General features: G+C 45.8%; 1 long non-coding RNA gene across 2 annotated transcripts; it reads left to right on the top strand.

Annotated features, from left to right (window-relative positions):
* Positions 1 to 2,243: 2,243 nt before the first annotated feature.
* On the top strand, positions 2,244 to 6,078 carry LOC120889253 (uncharacterized). 2 transcript variants are annotated; one of them, XR_013425389.1, is made up of 3 exons: positions 2,244 to 2,862; positions 5,670 to 5,779; positions 5,984 to 6,078. It is a non-coding gene; the product is annotated as an uncharacterized LOC120889253 (long non-coding RNA). The 2 variants fall into 2 exon arrangements; XR_005733160.2 differs by having other exon boundaries at positions 2,244 to 5,779.
* Positions 6,079 to 6,299: the final 221 nt, after the last annotated feature.

Genomic DNA, 6,299 nt, shown 5'->3' with positions numbered 1-6,299 from the left:
TAGCTCATTTCCTCTAAAGCACCCACGGCGTAGGGTCAGGCACACAGAGGTGCATTCACATTGTTTTGTTGTTTTTTTTTTTTTTTTTTTTTTGAGGAGGGGAATGCCCATTTGTTTTAAGAATTCACTCTTTACCGAGGGCTCCTGTGATCAACACCATTTCAGGAGCTGGAAAAACAGCAAAGACATAGCAATGATCTCAATTTATGAGGCAGATAGAAAACAAGACAAATATATAAAAGCAAAGGTGTGTTCAAAGGTGCAAAAATGAAGCCAGAGAAGAATGAGGGTCTGGGACTCTGTGTGTGTGTGTGTGTGTGTGTGTGTGTGTGTGTGTTTAACATGGAATGGCTAAGAAGGTCTTTCCTGGGAGATCTGAATCCAGATGGGTGGGAAATGAGGGGGCTCAGGCTGGACTAGGTGGAGTGAAGGGCTGCTCACTCCCCTCCACCAATCAATTAGGAAACAAACCAGATGCAAAAAGGTGTGGAGGAATCAAATGCATGTTCCTAAGTCAAAGAAGTCAGTCTGCAGGCTATGGGCTGAATGAGCCTAACTATCTGATTTTCTAGAAAAGAGACAGTAAAAAAGACCCATGTTTACCAGGGGTGAGTGGGGAAGTTTTTAGGGTGGTGAAGTGGTTCTGGATGATCCTACAGTGGTGGAGACGTGACCCTATGCATTTGTCATAACCCACGACGGGCTTTAGAGCACAGAGAGTGAAACTTAATGTCAATAAAGGGAAAGAAAGATCAAACTCAGTTAGAAGGTGAGGGAGTCCCAGGAAGAAAGGCAGACTCTGATAAGAGGTTCTAAGTGCATGAAAAATGTATGAAACTGTCTCCCTGAAGAGGGCGGGGCAAAGGTGGTGCTGATCTGAGCCACTGAATACTCAAGTTGAAGACATCAGTAAGATCTCATGTTCAACTTAATATACAGATGGAGGGGTGTGTGTGTGTGTGTGTGTGTGTGTGGGTCAGGAAATACACAGGATGAGCCCGAGGAGTCTGTGGTGTCATAAAGTAGGGAAGTGACCCTCCTGTTCCACCAAAATGGATAGAGACATGTCAAAGGGACACAGGAGCCAACTGAAAGAGTTCCCAAGGCCAAAGCTGGAAAAGTTGGAACAATCCCCAAATCCAGGGATTAGGTTATATAATGCAAAATATAAAGTAAACATCCATGAGTCCATATGGATATAAATAAATGATCGACTGCATAATTAAGTGCGAGGTGGAACAATCTGACACATAGTACCTCTGCCTGGTGACCAAGGTCAACATCCCAGTCATAGACCATGTGGACAGCAGGTACCCTTGACATACAGGGCTCTTACCTCTGTGCCCTTCCACCCAATAAACCATGACCCAATCTAATCATGAGAAAAAGCATCACTCAAACCCAAGTGAGGAACATTCTACAAAATTCCCGACTGATACTCAAAACCCATAAACCAGTAGGGTCTGAAGGATCACAGAAAAAAGAAGCCTAAGGAGATAAGATCATGAAACATGAGATGATGCCCAGAAAGTGGTGGTGGTGGGGGGGGGAAATAACTAAGGCAAAAACTTAAGAAATCTGAATAAACTGTGGGCTTCACTGAATAATAATGTATCAATACTCATTCATTAATCGTAACAAAATGTACTATACTAACACATTAACTAAAGGGGGGGACTGGGTTTTTGGATATATGGGAAATGTGTACTAGCCTCTCAAAATTTCTGTAAACCTAAAACTGTTCTTAAAAATAAAGTCTATTATTTAAATTAAACCTGAGTATTAGTCTATCATCTGTTGCTGTAACAAAATACCCAAGGTTGGGACTTAATTTAAAAAAAGAGAGATTTATTTACCTCATAGTTCTGAGAGCTCAAAATCCAAGATTGGGTGGTCTAATGGATTACGTCTCTGGTGAGGGCATTTTGGCTACATCACAACATGGCATATGGCATCATGGCAAGAGGGGACAAATCACATGGCTAGACAGGAAGTCAGTGGAGAGGTGCCAACCTTGTTCTTTTACAATAACACACACATGTGGGAACTAACTGGGGTCCCAGGAGAACTACATTAATTCCTTCCAAGGGTAGCGCTGCCAGGGACCTAATTTCCTAGTATTAAACTTCCAACATTGTCAGGCTGAAGACCAAGCCTCCAACACACGAACCGCTGAGGCACGGGCTCCAACAATTTGCATGTGCCCATAAAGTTACAATCAGGATGTTTTAATTCCAGTTCTGTTCAAGGGAAATGTAGTTCTGAGCTTTTGCATGCATGCACACCAGAAATGAATCGTTAGCTTCTGAACACTGGATCCTTGGGTGTTTTCCAAGACCTTCAGGTGGCTTTGGGAGGCTGCAGCTCCTGGAAATTGAGCAGCCACAAAAATAACTCCAGGGGACCTTTCCTTAGTCCTCAACGTCCACAGTGAGCATTTTTTTTTTTTTTTTGCTTTTAATAAACTGAGAATTTACTAGGACGTGTAAACTGGAACTGCCTACTGGAAATGGATTCTCACTCATAAAGAATGGACTGTGTCGTTTTGGGTGCGCAGAGTTTCCTGGGAACCTGTAAAGTTCCATCTCGTGTGGAGGAGTTAGAGCCAGGCTTTGTACACGGAAGAGTTCTTTTGGTTTGGGGTATAATTTTTTTTTTTCTGTCTTCCAGAGGAAACTGTTAATAATGTACTTTGTGCAACTGCAGGTAATTGTCTCCTAGATTTTCCTGAATTTTCTGCTGAGTAGTAAAGTGGAATTTTTTTTTCTTTTAAAGGAAAAAAGATCACTGTTCCCTTCCGTTGGGGATGATAGGGATGTCAGAAGCTGGTCTCCAGGAGGGGAGCATCGTCATGAAGAGCAGGTACAAGGGGAGGTGGAAAGGAAGCCGGCCTGGGATGCAGAGATTATGCATGATGACTTGTTATATAGGCCACCGGGTGAAGTGGGGGTCAGATGTTCAGACAAGGCTGTAGCCCTTCCCCAAAGCAGTTCTTGAAGGAATTGGACTTGTTTGCCTTTAAATAGGATCTGAAAATACTCAGAGCACTTTGAGTGACTCACAGCAGCCTGTTGTATTTGTAAATATCTTTCCTTGGAGAGATTTAAACAGGAAGTCTGGAGAGTCTGTTTCCCCAACACATTGAATTGGTGGTTGAATTCTGCTTCTGGGGAAGTCAAAGAGGGGCTGATTTCCAGTCTCCTTGGAGGTGCTACCCTAAAACCATCCATCTTGGCCTTGAAGGAGGTAGGGCAGAGATGTTCTGAGAGCAGCCCTACTCAACCCTCATGAATTACAAATAAAGCCTCTGCAGTAGAAGACCACCTCGTGTGCAGACACACTCCTTGCCTAACCTTAACATTCTCCCTGCCACCATCCCATGCTATGCCAGGCCAAGCCATGCCACACCATGGGCCATCTCACTGTATCCTACCACATCCCATCCCATCCATCCATCTTAGCCTACCCCATTCCAACACCACCCCATCCATCTAGTCCCATTGTGCTTGGGATAAGCATCAGGGTTGTTTTGATCTTTCAGCTGCTAAAGTAAAATGTGAGTGAACAAACCATAGCCATAAACGCCCCCAGTGGACTTACGCAGCCTTATTTGCCTCCTTACATTTCATTGAAGGCTTGCTTGTTCATCTACTTTGTATACATACTGCATTTTTAAATATTTTTATATTTACGTTGTTCTTTCCTCCCCTGTTTCCGATTCTTTAACACCTTTCTCTCTAAACTCAAGGAGGTGGTAGGTTAGTGAGACCTGTCCCTTTGAGGAGGTGTCTGGTGTGATGGTGGAGGTTAGGGTGTGGGGCGGGGTCTGGAGAAGACGTGTGTGGAGCCCGCTAAGGTTGGCAGGCTGAGAGGCAAGGCACATCTGGGCTGACAACCAGGAACCCATGAGTTGGTACTCGGGGATTTTCTGTCTCTCCCAGTGCGAGTTGGGCAAAGGTGTGATTTTTCCTGTTCCTCCTGTGATTTATAGAATGACTGTCCTTCTGCCAGAATGATCTTCCCTTATGCACTCTTGAATTAATTCCTGTTTTTTAAAAAATGATTTAAGCTAGGAACGGTGGCACATGCCTGCAACTCAGCGGCTTGGGTGGCTGAGGCAGGAGGATCACGAGTTCAAAGTCAGCTTCAGCAACTTAGTGAGGCCCTAAGCAACTTAGTGAGACCCTGTCTCTAAATTAAAAATTTTTTTAAAAAATTAAGTGTCTCTGGATTCAATCCCTAGTATAAAAAAAAAAAAAGAAAGAAAAAAAGAAAAAAAATTCCGCACATGGGGTGATGCTCACGTGCGCATGCGCCCTGTCCCACCTGGAGGCGTGCCAGAGCCAGGACAGTTCTTCCCCTTCCCTTCCCCCTGGTCTTGTCTCTCCTTTCTTCCCTCCTTCATTCTCTCTTCCTCTCCTTCTCTCTCTTCTCTGCATCAGAAAGAATTGGGCGTTTGCTCATCCAGGTAGAGGAGGCTTCAGGAGGGAGGAGCCATCAGAAAGAATGTGGACACGCTTTGACTTCCAGCCTTTAAATGGGGGAGCCAAGCCCCCGTCCTGCTCCTGGCCAGGCTCTGGGAGGAAGCGGGGTGCCCTTGGCCCATCTGGCTCCTGCTCGTCTGGGATCCGGGTTGCACGTCGCCCCGACGACACCTGGCAGCTGGCGGGGCCCTGGAGCCCGCGCCCTCCCCCCTGCAGGCACACTGGCCACACGGTTGGGGATTAAGTGGGACATCTGCACATAAGATGCTGACAAGACCACTCCCAGCCTGGAAGCGGCTTGAGGAAAACAGGGCAATTAGATGAAGTCTCCTGCTGGGCGCAAAGCCGGCTCCGGCTGCACGGACGCCTGACCCCGCCCTCCCCTTCTCGTCCTGTCTTTTTTTTTTTTTTTCTTTTCCTACTTTTCTTTTTCACCCATCTACTCCAGCTCACCTCTTTCTGACTGCACTCATCCTCCATTTCCCCTGGTTTCCGTTTCTCTTTTGCTCTTCTCCCCGCCCCGCCCCCTTCCTCCTCCTCCTCCTCCTCTGCTGGCTTTCCCTCCCCATCTTCACCATCCCCCTCCCTCTTCCTCGTGTCCATTGCAGGTTTTTTTCCCCTGTCTTGGCTCACCTGTCAGCTGAAGTGGGTTCCGGTTCTCCTGGAGGGGAGCTGCCAGGGGCATAACTGAACACTAAAGTGTGGCATCGTGGTTTTGCTGCAGAGGGGCACAGGGGCCCGCACCCGGGGCCCCAGGACAAAGGGAGTCACAGCCACCAGTGATTGGGCACTGCGACGGGTTCCACGGCAGACCCACTAAGTAGCAGATGGTTTCTGCTTTGTGGTTTGGGGGACCCAGACTGAGACCCCACCAGTCTCACCCAAGGTCATCCTACAAGTTAGAATGTGGCAGTTTTAGAGGTAGTGGATCCGTGGTTATGGGTGTTGGGTGGTGGATCAGTGGTTATGGGTGATAGGTAGTGGATCCGAGGTTACGGGTGTTGGGTGGTGGATCAGTGGTTATGGGTGTTGGGTGGTGGATCAGTGGTTATGGGTGTTGGCTTGATTCAAACATCTAAAGCGAAGATCATCCAACTTCAGTGGGTTCCAGAGTCACCTGTCTGGCTACCCCAGAGTGACCTGCTCAGATCTGGGCTGGGATCTGCGAATGCGCATTTCTGACAGGTTCCCTGGAAGGGTGATGCTAATGATCTGGCACTGGCTTTAGAGCTGGGAGCTGGTTGGAAGTTAACCCCAGGGGACAGGAAACATCTAGACCTTCATATGTGTGCTGGGTAGGTATATTGAGGTAGGTATATTTGAAAGCTCTTTCATAGTTGACCTCTGTCTCTTTTCACAAAGTTTCTTGAAAATGACTTAAAAATACTCCTCATCTAAAAAATGATTCATAGTGGAAAAGTTAGGTGAAAGGAAATTAAAGAAAAGAATTTGGTATAAATGATTGGAATCTAATCAGGATTTTTCTTCTCTTTGTGCAGAGTTATGCGGTCTTCTCAGTTTTGTTTTCCGGTTTGCATCTGGGGAAGAGAATCTTTGAATTTGATCCCTCCGATAAAAATTCTTCTTGCCCAAACTTCCTCACAGAGAATGTCTTCTTACTTAAACAACTTAGATGGTTTGAGTGGATCGATCGATCTTTGTATAAAAGTAATCCGTAAAATTTTGCAAAATGGCAATTGTGCAACAATTAGATATAATCAACAATAATAATAATAATTGAACAATAGTATATGTTAAACATCTATCACCTGTTTATTCAAGAAATCTAAGAAATATAATGGGGGACCCACATGA

Source organism: Ictidomys tridecemlineatus, chromosome 8 (assembly GCF_052094955.1).
Source record: "Ictidomys tridecemlineatus isolate mIctTri1 chromosome 8, mIctTri1.hap1, whole genome shotgun sequence".
NCBI classification, from domain to species: domain Eukaryota; kingdom Metazoa; phylum Chordata; class Mammalia; order Rodentia; family Sciuridae; genus Ictidomys; species Ictidomys tridecemlineatus.
This window is presented reverse-complemented; position numbering and strand designations above follow the sequence as displayed.